Here is a 25,873-nt window from a genome sequence, read left to right on the forward strand (position 1 = left end):
TCAAGAGCACATGTGGTCAGCCTCACTTCTCCAAGGATTCTGTCAGCACCATCAAAATGAACATGTTGAAAAGTAATTATTAGGGGTGTGCAGTGACAACAAGATTTGCCTTGTAGCTGTAGCAATTGGAAGCAGCCTGATCTGTTTCGAATCTGCTCTGTGTCGTTCCGATTCAATTCATTATTTGGGTCTGATTCTGAATCTATAAACCCAAAGCTCTGGTTTGCATCCATTGACTAAAACTGGGAATCTAAAAACAGATATAACTTTTTTTCCCTTCCATGGAAAAATGGAAGGGATAAAGGCACTTCTCCAGAGTAGATTAAGGCTGCCATATGTTAAAGTTACTCATGTAACTTTTTTATTTTCTGCCAGAGTTGGATGCAAACTGCAGGCATGGCCACCTTTTCTGAGGGGATCAAACCTGTCACGTTTCAGAAATATAGGTGCAAGGGAATACTTTACATTTTTGTGTGGAAAACAGAGATCCTGTTCCCTCCCCTAGGTCTTTTGTGACAAGACAGCTCTGATTTTGCATCAGTTTGAAAACTGGAGACATGAGTGAGAAGCGGCTTCTGGCAAGGGAGGCTGATGTGTTAGGGCAAATGGGGCACTGCCCCACCAATCCCCCATTGGACCTTCTGCCAGCTCCCACCTGCTCACTGTCTTCACTAAATCCAGTCCAGGAGGTGGCAGTGGCTTCCAGCCTGCTCTTCCTCCTAATTCTCAGTGTTGTCCCTTGTAGAACTCAGCAGGGAGGAAGATGGGACAAACTAGCTTTAGTTGGTTCTGGCTCCATCTACTGTTCAGGTTCCTTTTCCTCCCTGTCCTACCAGCTGCAGTGTGTACATCACTGGTCCCTGGATAAGAAACCTTCCAAATTTGAGACAAATAGGTCCTAGGGTTCTCACACTTAATTATGTTACCTTTTCTGTAAATACTGTGATATCACAGGTTTTTTTTTTCTTTTCACCACTCCCCTATTCCTGGCAGTACCCTCCCTGAAGAAAACAGAGAGCTATGGTTTGTAATTGTTTGGTTTTTTAAAAAATAATATTTATAATTAATTAATTAATTGTTTGTTTGGAAAAATAATGATTGGACAAGAATTAGGCCACCTCAATAGTTTAACTTCGCCACTTACCCCCCTGTTCTCAGAGCCAAAATTTGGGGAGGGGAATGGTGACCCATGTGAATAATAGCTCTTGTTTATTCCTACCCCAAAGTCCTGCGATTGAAGTGCATTGAGAAATTAATTCACTGTGATGAAAAGCTAGGCCTGTCTTCTAGAAAAAAAAATATTCCACCCCTCCCTCCCTCTTCCCTCTCAAATTTTGGGCATTTCCCAAGTCAGCTTGGCTTTGTTTCTCAGAAATGTGGGAGGGGGAAGGCTGAGCACTTAATGTTTTGGAAAGACCAAGGTAAAACAGAGCAACTTGGAGGTTTGGAAATCCCTGACCTGCCTTGTTAACAGTTGGATCTAACACAGTTTTCTAAGATTCTGTCCTGAGTCACCCCCTTCACCTAATTATTCAGGGTACTCTGAACCAATGCAGACCTCTAGTAATTAACCACAAGAGAACAAACATGGGCCACATCCACACCACACATTCAGAGTGTTATTTTACCACTTTTAACATCCATTATTTCCCCCCAAAGGATTCTGGGAACTGCAGTTTGTGAAGGGTTTTGAGCATGTTTAGGAGACCCCTGTTCCCCTCACTGAGCTACAGTTCCCAGTGATTTAACAACCCCTCTTTCCCAGGGGACTCTGGGAATTATGGACTCAGTTTCCTTTTGTGGTACAAATGTAATAAAATTATTTTGAAGAAACACAAGGGAGGCTTACTGGGAAATACTTGCACTAAATATTCTGATCATGATTAACAATGGTTTTTAACGTGTCTAGAAATGTATAATCTGGCTGAATATATTTCCGTCCTGGAAGTTGAAATATAAATTTTATGATGCATTGAGTTTTTGAGCAGTTATATTTTAAAGTTAGGCTTCACTTCAGCTGCCTCAGATTCAGCTGCTGACCTGACTTCCAGGAATGTGGAGAACAGCTGCATTGCCTCTGATAGTTACAGCGCTGTAAATGACAGAACTTAGCAGGACCTCACATTTATTAATAGCAAAATGCAAGTGAAATGCCTGCAACGAGCTTTGAGATTAGCCCTGTGTGGGCAGGATAGTTCCTGTTTTGATGAATACAAGGAGAGGCCCACCTCACCCACAGTGACACATGAAGATGTTCCTCTAGTATGATCATCTGTAGAGAGCAGGCTGATGTGCATGAAGGCTCACACAAGATCTGGAACCCTGATTTCCTTGGAAGCTATAATGTCCACATAGGGCTATTGCAGTCTTCACCAACCTGGAGACTTCCAGATGTTTTAGACCACAGTTCCCATCACATATCCTCCAACTCTATGTGGTCCAAAACCAGGACACCATCTTCCAGGTCTGTACTCTTGGGTGAGACCATGGACCCAGAAAAAGTGCTTTTTGAAGACACAACACTAAAGCATGTGCATTTTGGAACACTGCATGAGATCATGGGCCAAGAGCAAGGTACCCAAAATGGTCGCCATGCTCTAAACCAGGATGTTCTAGTTTTACCAGTACAACTGATGGGTATGCCATCAGACTCGCTCAGTGTGTTCTGGCCAGTGCTGATAGAAGTTGTAGTTCAAAATACGTGGAAGGCTCCAGGTTGACAAAGATTGGGCTTTTGTGTTCCTCAAACAGAATTATCTACCCCAATCAACTAGCTCCCAATTACCTAAGCACTGTGAACCCCCTGTTTTTCAAAAGCCAAGCCATGGATCCCCTACTTTAGAATTTTATATATATCTATGGTAGTTTTTTGTTATGCAAATGGTGCCACAGAGCTCCTGAGGTCTGCAGACCACCAACTGGGAACCATTGATCTACCCCATTATGCTAAATGGCAACTGGAGGGGACCTTTCAAAAGCAATTTGTGATTGAGCTTGGAAGCCGGGTCTGTTGTTCAAAGCAACCATAATCAGAAATCCCACCAGCATGCCTAAGGTCCTTTCAGAAAGGGTAATAGCTCAGTGGTAGAGCCCATGTTTTGCATGAAAAATGTCCCGGGTCCAATCCCTGGATTTCCATCCAAGAAGAACTGATGAAATTCTGGAGAACTGCTGCCAATCAATGGGTAGACAATGTTATGTGAGATGGACCAATGGTCTGACTCAACATAAGGCAGATTTCCAGGTTCCTTGGCTGTGTCTAAAATTATTACTTGAATTCTGGATGTTGAGTTGCACGAGAGAATAAATGGCATGCGAGAAGGCCTTTAACCATACAAGAAAAAGTCTGTCTTGAGAAAGTGACTCATCCGTAGTTAATAAGCCGGGGGTTTTTTACTACAGAAGTTTGTCTGTGCAGAGACCTTTGCAGTCTCAGCCTTTTGTTTTGTTTGTTTTCCCACCAAGTTGATCATTAGATTATTTGATGATTGATATTACGCATGCTTTGATTACTAAGTGTAGGCCTTGATTTCGGTGATGTTGAAATAAATATTGATGGTGCTATCTGCATGTACATAAAATAGGCCAAAACATGTCAGAAGTTGAAACTGGCTCTAGAAAAACTATTGAGGCAGTAATATAAAGACGGCAGCAGTCAAAATTACACAGCAGTCAAAATTACACAGCAGTCAAAATTACAAAGCAGTCGAGTCAAACCTCGATTCCTGAACAGCTCCATTTTGGAACATTTTGGCTCCCGAACGCTGAAAATCCGAAAGTAAATGCTCCGGTTTTCGAATGTTTTTCAGAAGCCGAACGTCCAACACAGCTTCCGCTTGAGTGCAGGAAGCTCTTGCAACCAACTGGAAGCCGCACCTCAGTTGTCGAACGGGCTTCTGGAATGGATTACGTTCAACAACCGAGGTTTGACTATTTATTAAACTTGTATATCATTTTATACTTTAAAAAGAGTCTCAAAGCAATTTAGAATGTAGCAAAAGATAGTAAAAAGAAAGGATTTTATTAAATAAGATGCAGAAAAGGGAAACAATGAGAAGATAAAGAAACAATGCTAGCATGTTTTGCAAACATCAGGCAAACGAAAGGTCATAAATTAGCTCTGTGTACATACTCTCAAAATGCAACAAGGAAATAAAGGGCAAGCTTTGCTTTATCAACAGGCCTGGATAACTCATATATTTTATTTTATTCTCTCTCCAAGGCTTAGGGCTGATTCTACGTCGTAGGCCAGTATCATTCCTATTTCACAGAAAGGAGACAAAAAAGCATGCCCAAAATCACCAGGCGAAATGATGACTAATCTGGTATTTGAATCGACATACCACTAGTCCATCATAATGAATTATAGTATAGAATAGGAAGAAAGCAGAAGAGTCGATGTGCCAGAGTGTTTCTCCATTTTGTTTCCTCTGCTGCCGCACACTTCTGCATTACATTTCTAAGAATATTGCTATCTTCTGCTTTCAAAAGCATTTCCCCCATAACATATTTTTGAAATGAAAAGCCGGATTGGCTGAAGTTGGTTCAGACACACAATTCTGCTTTCAGAAAATTGCAGTCAACTCTGTCCAGGTTAAGTTTTCCGTTTGAAACAGGAACAGTCCCTAAAAATTATAGACAGATGGCAATTCCTGCCTTCTTCCTGAATGATTTGCTTTCTTCCTTGAATGATGTGCCTAGGTGAATGAATTCATTGACTCTACCGAGGCCAATGGCCAAAAATTCAAACAAAGGGAAGCAGAAGGGAATGGAGTTTTGCCATGTATATTTTCACATACGCAGGATCAAAATTTTGTTTAATGTCCTTTTCTAACCCATCAGTGCATAACCTGAAAATGTGGTGTTGGGCTATTATTATTTAAATGTCTCAAACTGTTGTGATATACAGGGGAAATGAATGCACAAAATTGCTGTAATAATATATCAAACTATGTGACATTTTCACAGAACTCGTTCAATTTACATTACAGTAAAGGGCAAACACCTGGCACATGTCGGCTACAGAAAGCTGCCATTATCACCTCAGACCCCAGGTGTACTCAGTCAGAAAAATACACCTTTGTCTGTTCAGTCCTCAAATGTGAATGAACACAGGCTGCTTTCAGACGCTTCATTCTGGGTACAATCAATACCAAAGAAACAGAGCGCAAGGGAGGGGAGAGAGAGTAAAGGTAGAGTGCAAAAACATGTTCTCAAGAAGAAGATATGTGACACAGCAAAATACAGGTTTGCTTTGTTGTTTAATTGAGAGCAAAGCTCAAAGGGGCGGGAAACAAAAAATTAATTGAGATATAAAAGATGAGCACTGTGTATACCAGAGGTTAAAAGAAGGGTGGGGAGACTGGTGGATTATTACTAAATTATTTTTCACTCCCTGTCTCCCCCCGACCCATGTAATTGCAGTTTGTTGTTTGGGGGAAAGTCTTAGCAGATATTTTAGATGACAACTTCAGAAGGTAAAGCTGAGAACCTCAGCTTTGAAAAAGAGACAGTAAAACTCTGCCTTGATTTAGAGAATGAATTGTGGGGTACCCTGAGTTCATGGGTGGCATGAGATTTGATCAGGGTACTCCACAATTCATTCTCTAAACCAAGGCACAGACCCTTTACACCCATCCTGTAATTTGGGGAAATGCTAGCATACCTGCAAAGTTTTTTTCCAGAGCCTAGTGAGATAAGGCATCCAAAATATTTTTTAGCACAGTGGGAAAATGTCATTCACACCAATGGGAATGGAAAGGGGAAATAACTAGTTAGATGTATATCCATGATTCCCAAATTCTTTTACTAGGCCTATCTTCTAGAACAAAGATGAGGACGTCCAGATGTTTCTAGACTACAGCTTCCCTGACTATTGGCCATGCTGGCTGGAAATCCAACAACATCTGGAGAGCCACAGGTTCCCCGTGATATGGCCCTCACATTATATATGGCCTTGTTTTATCATTTTGGGGGATTTGCCACTGGGCTCCTTTGGGAAATACACATTTAATAAATGAATAGATAAAATTGCATATGTGATGAAAAATTGTCACATTAAAGGCAACACACATGTAAAAAAAATAGCAGCGTCTTCGGTGAAGTAAAGTTGTGAAAAACTCACCCACAGATATTTTGTACAGCTGGATAATATGAGCATTAGAGAGTGTGGCTCCCTACATCACTTTCCTTTGTACAGTAATACAGAGGCAGAAGGGGAGAGAACTTGGTAACACCTCCATTCTTTATTGTTCTACTTTCCTAGCTTGTGAAGCAGTGCTATGAAAGGTGGAATAAAAAGTTGAAGAACTGAGACATCCTTCCTTCCTGGTTTTTGTTGTTGAGCCAGTGAGTCATTTTGGATAGATGAGTAAGGGAACATATTATTGATTTCCTTAGGCTTCTGTTGACTTTGTTCAAATGATGCAGAGGCATCTTTTATTTTATTCTGAGTGTTTCAGGATACTGTCTCAGGCTTAGGTGCAGATGAACTTTGCCTCCCACTCCCCTGCTCCCAGTGGAAATGCTAGTTCAATAAATCCTGTGCTTAAATCAAAGCAGAGAGCAGGGATAAAAGGACAGTTCTCTAATGGAGGGATGTTGAAAGTAAAGTCCCCACTAAATTGGTACAGTGGAACCTCAGTTTTTGAATGTCTCCGTTGCAACTTTATAGAGGTTACATTCCAGGGATCACAGTTAAAGCCAAAAACGCATATAGTCAAAACACATTGGGTACAATGGCGGGTGGGATTGCCGAAGTCTTTTTCCTGGACACCAGTCCCCTATCTGTCTGTCTGTCTGTCTGTCTGTCTGTCTGTCTATCATCTATCTATCTATTGTCAAGTGCATGTGGGCTTATGGTATATAACAATAACAACAATAATTTATTATTTATACCCTGCCCATCTGGCTGGGTTTCCCCAGCCACTCTGGGCGGCTCCCAATAGAATATTAAAAACACGATACATCAAACATTAAAAACTTCCCTGTACAGGGCTGCCTTCTAAAAGTCAGATAGTTGTTTATTTCCTTGACATCTGATGGGAGGGCATTCCACAGGATGGGCACCACTACTGAGAAGGCCCTCTGCCCGGTTCCCTGTAGCCTCACTTCTCTCAGTGAGGGAACCATCAGAAGGCCCTCGGCGCTGAACAATGGGGGTGGAGACGCTCCTTCAGGTATATAGCACCCCTTCACTTCCTGATCCACTTTTTAACAGTGTAATCCTCAAACAAACTGGACAGGTCTATCTAGAGTTGTGTACACTTAAGCACCATTGATTTTAAGAGAAGTTATCTGTGCACTGGATTGTCAACAGTTATGCGTCAGAGACGAAAAGAGAAAAAAAAGTGGTGTAGTATTTTTCTCAGGTGACCCAGACATTATCAAAGCAATCTGTCCAACCTTCAAACTTTTATGGCAATTTTTAACTCGTTGGTTTTTCCATCTGTGTTTAATTGGTGTACGTCACCTGGGCAGCCTGTGTTTGGCTGAAATGGAGAGTTTACTTGGAGATGCAGAATGTAAAATGAAATAAAAACAACAAAAGTGAGGCAAATGCAGGGCAAATGCAGGGCATCTTCTTTAACACTCTTGAGGCTGTGAATACTTCAGAGCTTCTATTTTTTCTTTATATGGAAACAAATCAAATCCAAAGGATAACTGAGGGGACACACACACACACACACACACACACGGGTCCACTTCATGTGGTATCTGGTGCCCCTTGATAAGTTGTCTTAATATGTTCACAGAAATATATTTTTAAAAATGCTTGCATGCTCTGAAGCATGTTGCTGCAATATACAGAAAAGGTTTTGACAACTTCACATTTATTCTTCATAGATTTTGCTGTACTTCAGAATTATTCCTCATAATTTTGGTGTGTAGGACCCTTTTTCTCACACACAAAATTCCCACTGATCGTAACAAATGTATCTATAGAAACTAATTATTAATTGAGTTTGCCGTGACTCTTCTCTGTCATACAGCAAGCTGTGTTATAATTACATAAGTGGAAATGTGATGCCTTAAAGGTGATCCATAGCTTCCTAGCTCTGCTAGTATGTGGGCATGAATCATAAAATTATAGAAATTAGAAATTGTTCCTTTTGTTGCCCCCTCAGGCATACTTCCCTAGGAGAGTATTGCACAGACTGCTGTTAAAAAGTGAACCTAAGCACTGTAAGGAGGCTAATTTGAGATGTGTAAAATATCAGGAGCTGGGTACAAAAGAGCAATAAGCAATTTCTCATACCTTTTGAAATTATTAACATTATTAGAAGTGTGGAAGAGTAATGGAATTTCAACAGTGCAAGAAATGCAGTAGGAATTGCACCAAAAGGCCTTTATTTCTTAATGTTGTCTTTGAAAACGTAAGACCCCTTCTGAATCTAGCTAAAGACTTATCTAGTCCAACATCCTACGTCACAAGGTGGTCAACCAGTTTTCATTCATTCTTTCCAGCATTTAAACCCCGAGCACCACTTTTGTACCAATTTTAATTATGGTTAATAGCAACGCTAGCAGAGGTATGCTGGTTAAATAGGTACGGAAACCCGTTAAAAAGTTCTCAGTTGAAGTTAACATCAAACTTAGGGCCCATGTGGTAGACTGAGACATCCACCTTGGATGGCAGAATGCCACAGGGAAGCACCCCATGTAGTGGCTGCAGTGGCTTTTGACAAAATCTCATGAGATCTTGTGGCCGCTTGCGGCATCTCGCTGGAAGCTGCCGCAGTCAGTGGCAACCCTAGTAAGCGGTGCTTCAGTGGGGCAGGGAAGAGGCGGCAGCTTCCCTGATCAAACATGTTAAGAATAGACAGCTGACACCAAAGAAAGCCTTAACAATATGTAAACCCCATGAAGGAAGAATAGGCAATGTACATGGGAGACAAAAAGTGGGGTGGGAGAGAGAGTGTAATTTTGTGGTAATTAAGGATTGGTATTTCTTACTGTTATTATTATTTATTAAATTTACATATCGCCTTTCAGCTACAGGCCACAGGGAAGTTCACAGCATAAAAATACAAAATGAAAACACAAAATACTTATTGTTATGTACTGAGTTGAATAGGATCCAAAATGCAGCAGTCTGATTGGTTCTAGAACAATAGGATTCAGAATGCAGCAGTCTAATTGATCCTAGAACAATGCAGCAGTATGATTGGTCTGCAGGAGCCACCCAATCCAGCTCCAGATGGAAGTGAATCCACAACCTGATTGGCCTACAGGAGAATTCCGGAATTAGCCAATCACGTGCAGCCCATTGTGTAAATAATGTATATAGAGCAGATACTTTGGGGGAACTTTCATTTTCCTCCTCACCACTATGAGCTGAATAAAGAGCATGAAATCCACTCTCGACTCCGAGTATATTTCACTTATCATCATACCCACAGAAACCTTGATTTAACCTTAATTACTGAGATAAGTTGCAAGGAAGCCTATATTCTTTCTTACTCAGCATTTATGGAACAGGTCAAATATTTAATGCTACTTCTCAGATATTCCCATCACCCCAGCCAATATTGCCAATCGTTTGGAATAATGGGAGTTGTACTTCAGAAACATCCGGAGGGTGACGGGTTCCCTGTCCCTGCTTCAACTGTTATAGGAAAGCATGGGTGTGTGAGCAACCTCTGTGATCACATTTCACATTTCCAGTGTATCATTTGAACGTGAATTACATTCGCAATGCAATGCAGGAACTGCCTGTAACCGTATCTGGTGTCTAGGCAGCAGAAATTTGCACTAACTCACTCATGCATCTGTTTTCAGTGCTTCCTTAATGTCCAAAGCTGCTCTTAGCCATCAGTGAAGTTGTCTGCTATATAATACGGCCGAGACTGACCTCTGGGCAACACTGCAGATATGCTCATACCTGCAGTTGGAAAACGTGCTATCAAATTCTGCACATTGAGGGAAGCACAACAACTGAAAACTGAACCAGGAAACACAGCAAGGACATAAACCTCAAGTCCCATGCATTGCAATATCTTATCTCCTCTCAAATTACTAAATTTGTTTCCCTTTTTCGATAACCCCCTTTCTTTCTTTCTTTTTGTAAGTGTTCTGTTCCCAGCACTAACACTCCAGCTTATCCTTGCTGCCCCCATTTGTATTTCAAGGGGAGCCCCAGCTTCCAGCATCAGCCCAACTCATACAACTCTCACATTCACAGCTCACTTTGGCCTATTCATCGTAGGATAGTGTGGCATTCAGCCAGGTGAAGTGGGAAAAGGACAACCCATTTGTTTCTATGGCAACCTTTTTGGACTTGTAAATCCTGAAGGAGCATCTCCATCCCCATAGTTCGGTCCAAACACTGAGGTCCTGCTCTGAGGGCCTTCTTGAAGTGAAACCCACCTTATGGAAGCCCTCCCATCAGATGTCAAACAGACAAACAACTACATGACTTTTAGAAGACATCTGAAGGCAACCCTGTATAGATAGATTTTAAATGTTTTTTGTTGTGGTTTTCTATTTTGCTAGAAGCCTCATAGAGGCTGGGGCAATCCAGTCAGATGGGGGGGGCATATGAATAATAAATTTGTTGTTGTTGTTGTTATCATCATCATTATTAAACACAGTAATTAGCTGGCCAGCCAAGACTATTACTTTAACAAAGGAAGAAGTTTGGCTGGTTTCCGCTGATTGATTCTACCCCACATGTGCAGGATCTCCAGTTTGGAAGGGACCCACCGACCTCCCAAACCTATAACGCGGTTATCTTTGTTTCTTTGGAAATCCTCAGCAAACCAGGTAGGCCTTCCTGGATCCCTTGCGTTAAAGAGTTAAAGGTTCATTCAGAGTCAGGGCACTTGCAGCAAGTTTACATTTATGGTGAGGGAACCCTCAGCTTTGTCCCTAGGGAAGTATGATGGAAAATTAGATCAGCTGTTTTCATGGTTCATATCGCAACAAAAATAATTTCACAAAGGAGCTGTTGGATGCTCAGCAAACAGTACAAGCACTTTTTACACCAGTTGACACAGGCCTACAAACAATAGTGGGTGTAGATCCTGGGGCACCAATTGTGTTAAGCCACCCTATATGGCAGGCCAAAATAGAAACAGAGGATGGTTCAGAGGTGTTATTTAACAAACTCTGAACAAGTGGCATTAGTTGCCAAATGGCCAAAGAAGCAATGTTTAGTACCCCAATTAGCAGAGGGGTTATAAACTCTTTACAGGCTTATGATACCTCGAGTTATTTTGAACCTCTAAATGCTTTTGATTGTTAGACAATATTAGCATATCTAAATATTTTTGAATTGATTTTAAATAGCAGATTTGATGAAGAAGAAAAAGGAAACAAAAAATTAAGGATGGGGGGACAACAACAGCATCAACTCACATTAAGGATACAATAACCCACCTTACATTAAACATGCAAGTTGATGTAAGTCATCTAAATATCCAAATAGGCATTCACACAAGACTGACATTTGTGGGAAATATGTTCACTTGTAAGCAGATCTAAATATTGTTCCAGAGTCTTCAGAAAGACATTTCAAAAAGCAATATGGGGAAAGAGGTATCTGGAAATAGCAAAACCTGAGTCACTGTGGTGCAGAAAGCAGAATATATTGTAACTTACAGATTTCTTTGGTGTCTTCTGCCACAGGCTTGCAGACTGTAAAAGTGAAGTGTCCTCATTTCTTTGTAGTAATTTCTTTACCGATTACCTGGTGAGGTACCACTGCAGTAGTACAACATTTACAGCATCCTGTCATACCAGGGGAACAACTAGGACCCAACACATACAAAAATAAACATTCCAGATGAGATAGAGCAACAACCAAAGAAATATTCCCTAGCTGATGATTCTGAGGAGAGTGATAAGTGGAAACCACATATTCAAGAAGCCTCGACAAACTGGCAGTTCATTAGACCATGTAAAAAGGCATGTATTGCAATGCTTTACAGTGTTGTATTGGGCTCTAGGATGCTGTCTGGTACCCTAGATCAGTGGTTCCCAATTGGTGGTCCACATACCCGACAACTGTCTGGGACATTCTCTTTTTGGTGAGAGCACAGGTCACATGACTCTCGTGGAAGTGTGGCTTGGAAGACATGCATCCTGGTTGGAGGGTATGATAGCACCATCCACATATCAAAAACTACCACAGAGATATCAACATTTTCAAAAGTAGGGGGTTCACGGCTTGGCTTTTGAAAAATAGGGGGTCAACCTGCAGTGCTTAGCTAATTGGGAACTACTGCTCTAGATTCAAAAGTCAGGGTGGAATTCCAGGAAGAATAACTACCCTGAAATCCAACCATTGTTACTAACTTTCTGGACTCAACACTGCCCATGATTAACCTTGGGTGGGACATTTGGCCAAAGATCAAACTGTAGTATCAATTACTCGTTTCATTTTCTGGCCACAGTTGTATGCTGATGTGACAAATTACTGTCAGTCATGCTCTCAGCACCAGTGAGCTGGACCCCACTCTCTAGGTGGAGCCAATGTTGTAGCTACCAGAGGGAACAAAGGCTGGATGGCTGATAAACAAGAGCTTGGAGATGCTATTGTTTCTGGGGGGAATGGATGCCCATTAAAAAACTAAAGGCTTAAACTGATTTTGTGGAGAACCAGAATTTAGAGACAAATAACATTTTGATAGATGCTTTTGTTGTGCTAAGTACAAAGCATTAATAGTCATTCAATAGAAGCATCCTTTTATGTAGGCAGTTATGGAATATAACCATTTCCAGATGCAAAATAGCAACATGATGGTTCTTAACCAAATTGTTTGTATTCACAATATACCAAGACAATGTAGTGCAATTAAAATTTATTGTTTTGCTTAATGATTAATGCATATTAGATGATTTATATTAGTAAATTTATTCAAACTGCATATTGTGTAAAGGGTAAATGATAGAAACAATCCTTCTGCATTATTTAGTGTCTCCAAAAGCTATGGAGTGTCATGACTCGTGTCACCAACATTGTCATTATTAGACATATTGTCTTAGCGGTGCTGTACCACCATGTCAAATTGTTTCAAGAACCATTTACATACCCACAGCATTCTTTACAAGTTGGTCATATGAAACTCCTAAAATCGCTTGGATAGCCACTTCCATATCCTCATATTCTTTTCTTCCTAAATTCTAAGTATGTATAGCTATGTTGGCTGAAAACAAAAAGGCACTTAAGTCTTGGGAAGTTTACTTTGCTCCCAGGTAAATTTTATACTACTATCTATGCCTTAGAAAATGGTATAAAATTTAGCTGAAAAGTAATGGAGATGGTTCTTCATTTATTTTTCCATTCTTGTCCTCTATTCATCACAACAATCATGGGCAAGAAAAAAATACAAATAGACGTTCCTAATTTCCCCTCTGGTTAGTGATTTCTCTTATCAATTTCAATCTTTAGCTATTCACAGAGGCAAAATGTTTAGAAATGAATCTTAGATCTGTGGTGTAGTTTTATAGCATGCCAATGGTTGGCTGACGAGCCATAGGGAACAGTGTTCCCATCATCACCACCACCATAGGTTAATTTTCATGTCTTCATATTGACATCAAATATTTTCAAGGTCATGCAATGCTGAATCTAAACTGGCACCCCCATTAAAGAACTGGCAGCTAGCCCACACAACCTGTGTTTGTCCTTCACATATTCTCTATTCCTGGATTAAGATCTGAAGCATTGTTAAGTTATAAATTTGGCACTGGTTAAATCTAACAGAGCAATACTATGCATGCTTGTTCAGAATCAAGTCCCGTTGGGTTCTGTTGAGTTTATTTCCAGGTAAAAGTGTGAATACAGTTTGTAGAATGGCTACCACTGAAATATTTTAGCCATTGTATTTCGGAGCTACCCTAACTGAGCACATGGAGTCTTATTTGTGCTTAACTTGCATAGGAATTAACTGGATTATTTGATTTATTTATTTTTTGAGGGGAGAAATAAATCCCCAAGATGAGAGATTAAAAGCACAATCATATGCCCCTCCACTCCAGCCCAATGATGAGGCTTACTCCCCAAAAGTGTGTTAAAAGGCCAGTCCTGTGCATGTTCAATCAAAAGGAAGTCAATTGGGTTAAATATGAAAGAAAACTTATAAAATGCATGGAGTTAACTACAGTGGTACCTTCATTCTCAAATGCCTTGGTTCTCAAATGCCTTGGTTCTCAAATGCCGAAAACCTGGAAGTAAGTGTTCCTGTTTTTGAACATTTCACGGGCACTTGCACCAATCAGAAGCTGCGTCTTGGTTTTCGAACATTTTGGAAGTAAAACGGACTTCCAGAATAGATTGTTTGGTGCTTTTGTTTTTGCTATTTAATTTGCATTTTTGGTTTTGAGGCTTTTTCAGTTAATTTTTGTGTGTGTGTGTGTGACTGTGTGGAACCCAGTTCAGCTACTGATTGATTGATTGATTGATTGATTGATTGAGTGACTGCGGAAATGGATAAAATCCCCCATCCAAATAATGACTATCATAATATAAATAATAATTTTAATTTTTATCATCTACAGTACTATCTTGCTTTCATTTTATGGATCAATGGTCTCGTTAGATAGTAAAATTCATGTTAAATTGCTGTTTTAGGGTTGTTGTTTTTAAGTCTGGAACGGATTAATCTGTTTTGCATTACTTTCTATGGGGAAAGCGCTCCTTGGTTTTGGAACGCTTTGGTTTTGGAACAGACTTCTGGAACGGATTAAGTTTGAGAACCATGGTACCACTGTACTGGTCTTTTGTGCAGCTGCTATTTAACAGAGAATGGGTTTATCAGAATATGTTTTACTTCGGCTACTTTCAGATCTGTGTAATCTGGTATCTGGGACCTTTCCTGAGCCATAGAAATGGTGCAGATGATAGAGGCAGTGTTGTTCAACACTGCTGCTGCTCATTGCAAGCAGGAATATTAAGTTTGGTCATCTTCAAATCTACCCATCATTTAACATGGAAGCTCCCTGCATGATTTTGAGTTAAAGAAGGGCATGTACAGATATTGTTTAGCATGTCATCTTGCCAGCAAAGGAAACTCTTTAGTACGAAGTTAAAATGTTACTCAAGGGTTTTTTTATTGGCTGGGATACAAGACACATCAGTCCCTGGGAGAGAAAAGCTGCTCTCTCCTGCCATTTCTATATACAGAGGCTAATACATAAAGTCATGTGTGATATGTCACAATGTTACATTAGATTATTCTGCAGTGCCGAATCTGACCTGACTCCATTTATAAAGCACCGACAGCTACCAGGCAAACTCATGTGTGTGTTCCTCAAAACTGGAAAAACCTCTGTACTCCAGAAATTGCAGATCAACACTTTACCATGTCCTTTGTCTTGTTCTACATAATTTCTCCAGTGAAAAATTCAACATAAAACTTTTGACCTCCTATGAAAGGATGTTAAAAGTGGCTGCACAGAACAACACTGTTTGTTTTCAGTTTGATGGGCTTCTGATCTCATTAGGCTGCCAACCAACAGCTATGGGAAGTGTATGGGCTTTGCTTTGGGACAGGCCGGTATAACAAACTTCTGTTAACGTAGTCACCTGCATTGTCAGAGCTTTCTTCTTCTCTCCTTTGAACAAGTGCAGAACACTTTGTGACTAATTCATAGCTCTTACTTCTTGTCGACGGAATAAACTATGATGGAACACAGCATTTGCATGAAGACGATGGATTTATTGTTAATATTATTCTGCTTAGGTAAAGGCAACGGGAAAGACACTCAGAAGCACATTTGCACCACGTTATTCCCATAACGTTTGTGGCTAACAAGGATGGATGGCTTAAAAAAGAAGAAAAGAAAGGGAGCTTTTGCCAGATCACAGATCATTCCAGTTTTGCAGCCCATTTGTTTATTAAAACTATTTCTTCAACATTGTAATATTTTCCACAACACACTGCTTTTCCAAAGCGCTGTCCAAGCTTCCATTGGATTAACTGATACAATTTATTTTTCCCCATCATAGTGTACGTCTGATACGTTTGGTGCTTGAACAAGAAGGGATTTGTATTGCATTCCTGTAGTCTCCTGTTAACCTGATTTATCAAAGAATAAAGTACAATGTCACATATGTTAAGGATTCAAAGTTCCAGTAAGTTGTCCCATTGTGCATCACTGATTGTCCTCTTTCTGTTATGGTTTATTCGCTTTTTATATGCTTCTTCAGTACAATTATGTACTTGTGTGTGCTTGCATTTACACTCCTGCTGGTGGGTAAGTTTGCCCAGCAACAGTGCTATAATAGGCTGGAAGCCAAGCAACTACTCTGTTCTGATTGGTGCCTGGTGGCTGCCATATTTTATCTATCACTTCTACTGGCCTCTTGGCTCCCAGCCCATTACAGTGCCATTGCTGGGAAGCTCACAGTCATATAGATGAGTCTGGTGGCTGAAGTAGTAACGTAGTCGCCTGAGGTCCAAATGGCTCTGGGGATCCGAGTGGTGCTAGAAAGGAGTTTGCAAATATTCCAGTGCGTCAGCTGCTGACTCCAGGCCTGCCAAGAGCCAGTTCCTACACAAAACAGTGGTGTAGTTGCTGCTTTAAACACAAGTCTCCCATGTTGCAAGAAGTGTGAAGTTGCAATGCTGCAAATGCAACTCCTCACGGTTTGAGGCAGCTTGAAATTCCTTTAACTACCTCAGAAGCCACACAAAAAATGGTTTGCAGCTATGAGCTGATTCAACATAGCGGCACTTATCAAATGTATCCAAGGGGCAAATCTCAGTGGCTATTGGCAAACATCGCTTGAGTACAGTTAGGGCTCAGTCTTGAAACATCTTCACATAGGTTGACTGCATTGTATAATAATCATGTGACCCATGCTTCCCAGAGAGTTTTTGCCTCGTTTCCTGCCATGTATTTCAAATGGTGCACAGGGGGAGCATATTCCGATGTTGTAAGACCCACGTGGAGACCTGCCTATATTGAAGTGGTTTTTCTGCGGCAACCTTGATATGAATGAAACATTTAAATGGGCCTAATATTTTCTGGAATTAAAATTATGGAGGTTGTGCGCGGTTGAAGTATAGAGAATAAGTGCAGTGTTCTAACACTTGATTATTTCAAACTGTGATCTTTAGCGACTAACTACAGTGGGAGCTCGGGTTACAGATACTTCAGGTTACAGACTCTGCTAACCCAGAAATAGTACTTTGGGTTAAGAACTTTGCTTCAGGATGGGAACAGAAATCGTGTGGGGGCGCAGCGGCAATAGGAGGCCCTATTAGCTAAAGTGGTGCTTCAGGTTAAGAACAGTTTCAGGTTAAGAACGGACCTGCAGAACGAATTAAGTTCTTAACCCGAGGTACCACTGTAGTTGCGATCCTCTAATTTTGGTCAGCTTATAAAAGACCAGTGGGTAACACCAATAAATTCCCATGCATGTGTCACATCTCCCCTCTTCCTTCCTTCCCACCAAACATGACAATTGACTATAGAACCGGGGGTGGTGCATGCAGCATTCCCAGATGAGTCCTGTCCTGTGTCCTGAAGGAGATGGCATAATTGCATATTCTGAGTGTGAATGCTGATTGGCTGTGATAGCGTAGTCATGTACTAGCCCTGGTCTCCTAGCCAATGACCTCATCCAACAGCACCATTCCCTCTGCCAGGACCTGGCACACAGCAGATAGGTTCTTTAAGATACAGTGGCTTTTATCGTTTTATTAAGTTTTGTCTCTTTGGGACTCGATTTCCCTTTTCATTACTCCTTGTGGGCAACTTCAGTTACAAGCACTATAACTGTTGTGAGTGGCCAGATTTAGACTTGGGCACCTCCCATTAAAAGCCTGAGAAGGACCTCACAGAATAGCTTGAACTCATAGCAAACAGTAGGAAGCGAGATGGGCCAATGGTTTGACATTGAATAAGTCAGCTTCATCTGTTCACGTTTGGGAGGAAGTAGGATTTAATGAATTTTTTTGAAATATTGGTTTAAACAAGGCTTGATGTTAGGCAATACTTCCTAACTAACAGACAAGATGTCAGCAGGGCAGGCAGACTGAGGGGATTGTGAAATCTTTGCCCTTGAAGGAAAGATTAGACAGGAATTTTTCAGGAATGCTTCATATTTCTTAAGAAAAGACATTGGACTAATGAGTTTTAGGTTCTCTTGCATCTCTGACTTTGTTAACTTACTTTTACAACTCTGAGGATTCTTTGCCTTTGAAATAAAATTAAAAAGAAATGATTTTGAGTGGGTGTTGGATGGAACTAAGCCAAGCACGTATCTGTTTATTATTATCATTAGTGGTGTTTGTGGTTCTTTGTTAATGTAAGGTTTTTTTAAAAAAGTGTTGTGAATGTTGAAAAGCAAAGAAGAGAGTTGAGAAAGGTAGTTTATTAAAATGAAGCTGTGAATGCAAGTCTCCCACACAAATCCATTTATGAGCAATAACAATTATCTTGTTAGATTTCCCCCCAAATTTGAGTTGGGTGACTTGATTGGAACTATAATTGTCACCCTCTTTCTTAGTTCCTTTGCTTTCATAAAAATTGCACCTAGATTTCAGTTCTAAAATGGCTGTTTTAGTTGCACCTCTGAGGATGCCTTAACAACTAGATCAAATCTTTAATAACAAGAGGAGCATCTGAACCTGAGGAGATGCAGGTACCTTTGAGATTTGAACAGGCATAGTGCATAAAATGTTGGATTTGGACCAGAGAGACTTGAAGTCAAGTCAACCACAACTGCACATGCATAGCCTATAGTTAGTGACAGCCTAGGTTTTTCTGCAGCCTCCCTTTCAGTTCTGGGGTACTTTGTGACCATGGACCACAGCCCTCCCTGTCCCCTCTTCTCCCAGTGACTTTCATCAGTCAATCCCCTAAACCAGCAATATTCACTATGACTTGGACCCTAAGATTAGAATTCAGAAATTTGTGGAAGTAAAGTTTCCATTCCCCCCTTATACCTGTAACTTCAGAAAAAACAAGGAAAAGGTCGGAAGACCTCCATGCTGAACAATGTGGAATGGTATCTCTGAAGGGAGGCTTATGGAGGAGGAGGGGCAGGGAAACATTCCTTCCAGAAACTTGGATCCTGACATAAGTTGACTTCTGTCAGGATCCAAGCCTCCACACCCTATTCCACATGGTTCAGTAAAGGCCCCTGACCCTCTAGAGAGGCGTTTTGTAGGATGGAGGCATAGGCGCCGACTCCATGGGGCTTGAGGGGGCCCGAGCCCCCTCAAAAATTCGTTTGGGGGGGCTCCGCCCCCCCAATAATCTCCGGCGCCCCTCCAGCAGAGCGCCATCGCCGCCCCTCCCCCAGCCCAAAATGCACAGGGAGGGGCGGGCTGCATGCCTCCTGCCCTCCCTCCCGAGCAAAAGCTCCACCCAATTTCCTTTGGAGCTGATTAATAGGCGCAGCACGCTCTCCCCTATTCGCTCACGAGGAGGAGGCACCACTTTATTTGCATATTCATGAGCTAATTTATTATTCATGAGCTTTCCCGGGCCCCCCAATATTTTTTATAAGTCCGCGTCCCTGGATGGAGGTGACTCCTTGTTATCTTAGGATAAGCATATAGCTACACTCCCGAAGGGTGCAGAAAAATCACATTTCCCCCTGACAGTTTCTCTCTTTGAAGGTTTTCTAGAAACACCTATCTATTCCAATTTCCTGAGATTTAAAAATAGAGTTTTGACACAGTGCTTTAAAACGGGGGTGGGGAATTGGGAGGAAGGGAATGATGTACACAAGAGGTGTAATTCCCCATTGCCCTACAAATCATAGAATTGTAGAGTTGGAAGGGAGCTGAGTATCATATAGTTCAACCCCCAGCAATGCAGGAATATGCAGTTGTCCCATACGGGTATCGAACCTGCAACCTTGGCATTATCAGCACCATGCTCTAGCAAACTTAGCAATCCAGGCTGACTTATCCTTGTGCCAAATCTCCAGAAACTTTAAAAAAAAAAAAACAACTTGTGGAATTTAAGAGTCAGTTAAATCATGTCTTCTGAGAGTTGTTTGAGGGTACCTTCTGAAATATTAAACTCTCTAGGGGTGAGGAATCATATGCTTAGCTCAGGGCTTTCAATCATGGCCTGTGTGGCCACTAATGAATACTATTGTATTGCCCTTTAAATACATATAAGCTTATGAATGGCGGAAAATCAGTAATAATAACACTCTGCAAGGGTGAATTTGTCTGGTTATGTAGAGCTGATTGCATAAGACAGAATTTATACATATCTAAGGAGGCTGAAATCATGGGGCTTATTTAGCATAGCACACTTCAAATCACCCCTAGAATGAAAGCGATTCCATCATTTTCTGCTACCTCGGGTTTTTTAATCAAGGGTTTCCTGAAATTTTGTTTTATCTGTCTCTATTACTTAATAAAACAGGAACGTTAAAAATGAAATACTTATAATGTGATCACAGCATATGTTTCTTTCTTGTTTCTAGGCTCTCCTGCCTACGAGAAACTCGCTTTGAAAGAAATCTCCAGTGGTTGGTCGGCTGTTAGTCTGGCAAAAGGGCATTGGTGCAGTATTTACTTTAATGTATATATTAGAAACATAAGGTTGGGAAAGATAATAGGAGATTAGGCTATTCCCATGCGTCTCCTAGACAGCCATCTTTTTGAAGTCCTCCCTAATGTGCCTGCTAATTTAACCATATAGGTACTGAGTCTTTCAAAAATAACAAGCCCTGACAGGTTTGGCTTCAGACATTATTGGCTGCCTCTGTGTTATGTCATGACAATTTGTTATTGGCAGTAAGTTCACAAGCTGCTGTTTCTTTGCATTCCTCTCTGCTCTTTGGTAAATGCAGTTTGCCGTGCTGAAGCATGTTGTCCCCTTCTCTGCTTATAACTTCCTGTAACCCATAGCACACGTTTTCAAGTGATAAGTTAATTCACTTTAAAAAAATTAAAAAGTCTCTGTGAATGCCATGTACGCGGAGCTATGATCATGTTTCTACTTAAGCACACAAAGAGACGCTTTAAGGTTTTGAAGGATCTAATTTTAAATAATGTGGGTGTCACAGATTCCACCGCTGACACCATATGTTATGGATTCGTGTTGCTGCCAACCATATGTCAAAAACCCTCACAGGTTTTCAGCCTGGGGGCTGTGATCGGGTATTACTGCCATCATTGGAAGCATTCTTTTTAAGCAGTCATTTTAGAAGCCTGGAATAAACACGGGCTTGGTTCATACGTTTGCCAGGGCAGCTCACTCCCATGCTGCCTCATATTATCTGAATAACTGCATCACATGGGACAGGGCAATCCCATCAGGGGTTTCTGCTTCAGCACGGTCCTTTTCTGGAATGCAGCCCCACTGATGTCCAAATAACAGAAACTGCCTTCATGTGTGTGACGTGTGGACGGGAATTGCAGGTAGAACATGGCTATGGGGCTCCACCTCTGCTCCTTCTGTACATTTGCATAAGGGCCTTCTCGGTAGTGGCGCCCACCTTGTGGAACGCCCTCCCATCAGATATCAAGGAAATAAACAACTATCTGACTTTTAGAAGACATCTGAAGGCAGCCCTGTATAGGGAGATTTTTAATGTTTGATGTTTTATTGTGCTTTTATTTATGTTGGGAGCCGCCCAGAGTGGGCAGGGTATAAATAAATAATAATAATTATCATTATTATCATTATTATCACACCCTAAAATTGTTTCATAGATGAAAGCTTGTGCACATGGGCTTCTCCTAGCAGACCCCTTCGCAGGAATTTCAGACCCTAGCATGTATTCTACCACCAGTGGCGTAGCGTGGGGGGTGCAGGGGGGGCCGGCCGCACCGTGCGCAACATCTTGGGGGGGCGCTAGCACTCGCAGCTCTCTGTCCCTACCTGGCTCACTCACTCTCTCTCACTGCAGTGCAGGCTGTGAGAATCCGATCCGAGCTGCCGGGTCGCCGCCCACTGTGGAGGGGGTGGGTGCCAGGCATGCGGTGCGGAGAGAGAGTGAGGGACTATCTGGGGGAGGGACAGTGCAGCGGCCGCCCAGCGCAGCGCTGAGCGCGGGAGAGAACCACACCAGACCAGGCAGCAGCAAGAAGAAGCTGGCAACAGCGGCAGGTTAGGGGTTAGGGGGCGCAAATTACTTGCCTTGCCCCGGGTGCTGACAACCCACGCTACGCCACTGTCTACCACTGATCTATGACAACAGCATCCCTATTCTCCTAGATTGTTCTGTGTTCAAGCACCAAGAACCTGCAGTCCTATCCATATGACCCTCCAGTGGGCAGAATCAGCACAAGACCAAGAATTGTGCCCCCATATTTTAATGTTCTTTGCTTGCTTCTATCAGGGCAGCTAACCCTTTTTTTCTCTTTTGACCTGGGAGCCACATTCACCCTTGGCCAACTTTCCTAGGGCAGCATGCCAGCAGTTGCGTGGTCAGAAATGGGTGACCACATCCCACATTTTTAACAAGAATGTTGCACATCTGCAAACATCCTCCTCTTCAGCTGATCTGTACAGATGACTCAGGAAAAGGTAATTAGCCTCTCCACCCATGTTAGTCCTATGTCTACTGTTAAAATGTTGTTGCTGCTGCTGTTGTTGTTACAGGCAATAGAAATATTATTGGGGAGGGGGTGGATCAGATCCCTGGGCTGCCTGTTAGTCACCCGATTTATGTGATGTGACACTAGCTGCTATGAAATGGCAATTATATACATTGTGTTTTCAAAAGTATCAGATTCTACATCCTAAAACAAACAGCAGGTTCCAGGATTTTTTTTGGGGGGGGGGAGAAAGTCATGTGCTTTAATTGGATGTACTTTAAATGTTTGGTGTGGATCTGCCTGGAGTAATACTGCTGTTTCCCTCATGCAAAGAAAGAAACATTTGAGCCAGAGGGAGTATTTAGCACCTGAGAGGTGATCAGTGAGAGCACATCCTTTAAAACACACAGAGCTTATACAAATTGTCATTAGGGAACTGTGTGATGATCCCATCTGCACGAATATTATTTTGTTCATAAAGCTACAGCCAGGGGGCTATTCCATACGGGAGCTTTCATCACACCTAAGACACATGCTAATATTGATATATGGTTAATATTTGCCTGAGCTGCATCTCAGTAAGGTTATGCACACTTATTTGGAAGCAAATTCCACTGAAAGCAACGGGACTTGCCTCCAAGTAAATGTGAATGAAACTCACAGCGTTTATTTTATCGTTACAGTTATACCTCACCTTTCCTTCAAGGAGCTCAAAGTGACATACACCCTTCTTCATGCTTTCCCATTTTATCCTCATAACAACCCAGTGAGGTAGGTTAGGCTGAGAAATAGTGAGCAGTCCAAGGTGACCCAGTAAAGTTAATGTATGAACAGCGATTTGAACCTTAGTCTCCCCAGGCCTAGTATAACACTCTAATAACTGTATCATACTAGCTCCTTAAAATTAGCCCTCCCTTCCTTATTCCCCCCCCTTAATCTACACACGCCAGCCATATGTTCGTATTCACTTCTGATCCTAGCAGTTTTTTTGAATTTCTTTGCCTTCCCACAGTAATCAACAAATCCCACGTTTAAAGCATGGGGTGTGTTTTTTCCCCTCTCTGCGCAGCTAATCTAGAGTGTGTGGTAGCAGAAGAATGTGTCACAGTAATGCAGAGAGCTGTAATGATGTCAACTTGTTATTTACTTTCCAAATCTGAATGACTGAGCAAGGCGAAAGGAGAATCAATCAGCCACAATGTGACCCTGCAGGCGGAAAAAACAGAGCACTCTCGCCAGTAAGAGGTTGGGGGATGGGAGGCACATGTAACCAGGGCAATGTTGCATCATTTACTTGCATTGCTTTTTGTACTGCTCCCTTTCCCACCCCCTTCGGATTGAATGTTATATAGCTCAGTATGAAGCTGTAGGAGCCTAGAGAAAAATAAGGAAAGGGGGGCTAATTTAATACAAAAGAACATCAACATCTGCTTTAAAGGGCTGAATGGCAACTCATATATAATAAAACCTATTCTGCTGAATCACAATTATGGAGACAGTGTAAGTCCATATTTTAATGTGGTATAATGATTGCATAAAAGCAGTGGTTTTAAATCACTCAGAAAGTATATAGGGAATATATTACGTGTTGTTTCTTGTCTTTATTAGGTGAACTCCCAATTATATAATATTTTATTTGCAAAAGCATTCATTGTGTTCTGATTTCCATTGCGAGGTGACATTTAAAATGAGACAAAATCGGTGCGGGACTTTGTGGCTCAGCAAAGAGGAAATAACTTTACAAAAAAAAGGGGGGAGAAACTAGAAATAAATAAAAAGAGTGGATCCGTCTGGCAGCTTAAAGGGGAGTCTTGTGCATGACTTCTTTGTAGTTATGTAAATGACGGAAAGTAGATGCTAAATTTAGTTCTGTTCGTCGACTTAAAAACCTGGTGAACTGTTCCAATTCCATTAGCATCATGATCCTTCCCACCCCTCCCCCTATGAACCGATCGCAGTGAAAATAATGTTGACCTGGGGGGGAAAAACAAAAACAAAAAACAATTGACAGGGATACAGCCACGAAGCAAACGTAGGCTTTTCTTTTCCTTTTCTTTTCTTTCTACCTTTGGTCCATTTTTTGCTGACTCCAGGGGGTTAACATTTCAGTCGAATGCCGGAGCGGGGGAGGGGCGGGTGTTGCTGTGTGTGTTTTGTTTTCGGGGGAACAAAACAACCTTTTCAATAATCCCCTCCAAGTGACTGAGGAGTTACTTCGGGACACACAAGCATCCCGGGGGGGGGGGGGAGAGTGTGCTGGTGCTGGCATTGGTTGGATGTTTGGAGGTAGGTATCGGTGTTCTCTCCGAGGGGAGGTTTGCAAATCACGAAGACCGAGCAGAAATATAGGCACACAACACCGCCCCCCCCCAATGCGTTAAGATCCAAATGCGGATCTCCCCACCTCCCTCCAGGAGCTGTCTCGAAGGGCTTGCCCCCCCCCCGCATGTGTTTGTCTGCTTCGCCTCCGTGTGTGTGTGTGTGTCTGGGGAGGAACACTCTCCTAGGACTTCCACCCACCACCCCAAGCGCCCTACAACTGCTTATGAAGTAGCGAGCGGCGGCGGCAGCACCTCCTGACCGCCATTCCGCACCCAGAAAAAAAAAAACTTTCCATTGCCCTCGCCCCACTCCCTCCCCGGGAACTTCCTCTGGGGCCCCGCTGCCCGGTTGTGTGTGTGTGTATTGTGCGCGCGCTTGTGTGTGTGGTGTATATGTGGAGCAGCAGCAGCAGCAGGAGGAGAACGGGGAAAGCCGGGCGCGCGAGGGCTGCCGGAGCTTTGCCGTCGCCGCCGCCGGCCTGCACGCTTTCGGGACCTGGGCAGAGCCGGAGAGGAGTGCCAGTCCTGCCGCCGCCGCCGCCGCCGCCACCATGGAGTGCAAGTGAGAGAGGAAGTCCGCCCGCCTTATGTGTGCTTTTGCAGAAGTTGAGGCTTCCCCGCTGTTGCTGCCCGGAGCGCGAGCGGGGCCTTCGGCGCGCGCCCACCGAGGTGAGTAGTTGCCCGGGGGGGGGGCTTCTCTCTCTCTCGTGTGTGTGTGTATTTGTGTCTATATATATCTATATGTGCACCTCGGCGCCTGTTTGCCATGTTTCCTAGCGTGGCTCCCAACTTCCTCGTGCTTCCCACCCCTCCCCCTACCCTTTGCAGCATTGTTGCTCTTGGGAGGGGTTGTTGTTGTTATTGTGGTGTGTTTGCGCCTCACACGGAGGTGCCTGGCTTCCCTCTCCCCCTCTTTTATTTATTTTGGGGTTTTTTCCGCGCTATGTGTGTGTGTATTTCTTGGCACCCCCCTTCCCCCCCACCCCAGGGTGACTTGGTTGGTTGTGTGTGTTGTTGTAAGTCCCCGAACGGTTTGTTGTTTTCGAAAAAATAGGCTCGGGCTCTGTGCTTTGGACTCCGAATGGATCG

General features: G+C 42.4%; 1 protein-coding gene across 4 annotated transcripts in view; it reads left to right on the plus strand.

The window, feature by feature from the left end:
* Positions 1-23,680: 23,680 nt before the first annotated feature.
* TBL1X (transducin beta like 1 X-linked) overlaps positions 23,681-25,873 on the plus strand; it is a 143,774-nt gene continuing 141,581 nt past the window's right edge. Inside the window, exon 1 of one of the 4 annotated variants that reach the window (XM_081907650.1) lies at positions 23,681-23,701. The gene's annotated coding sequence lies outside the window, so the exon portion shown is untranslated. Of the gene's footprint in view, positions 23,702-23,901; positions 23,964-24,859; positions 25,454-25,873 lie in introns of those variants that run through there. The other 3 variants (XM_081907649.1, XM_081907651.1, XM_081907648.1) reach the window with 3 other exon arrangements.

This window comes from Podarcis melisellensis (assembly GCF_964234715.1).
Source record: "Podarcis melisellensis genome assembly, chromosome: 4".
NCBI lineage: Eukaryota > Metazoa > Chordata > Lepidosauria > Squamata > Lacertidae > Podarcis > Podarcis melisellensis.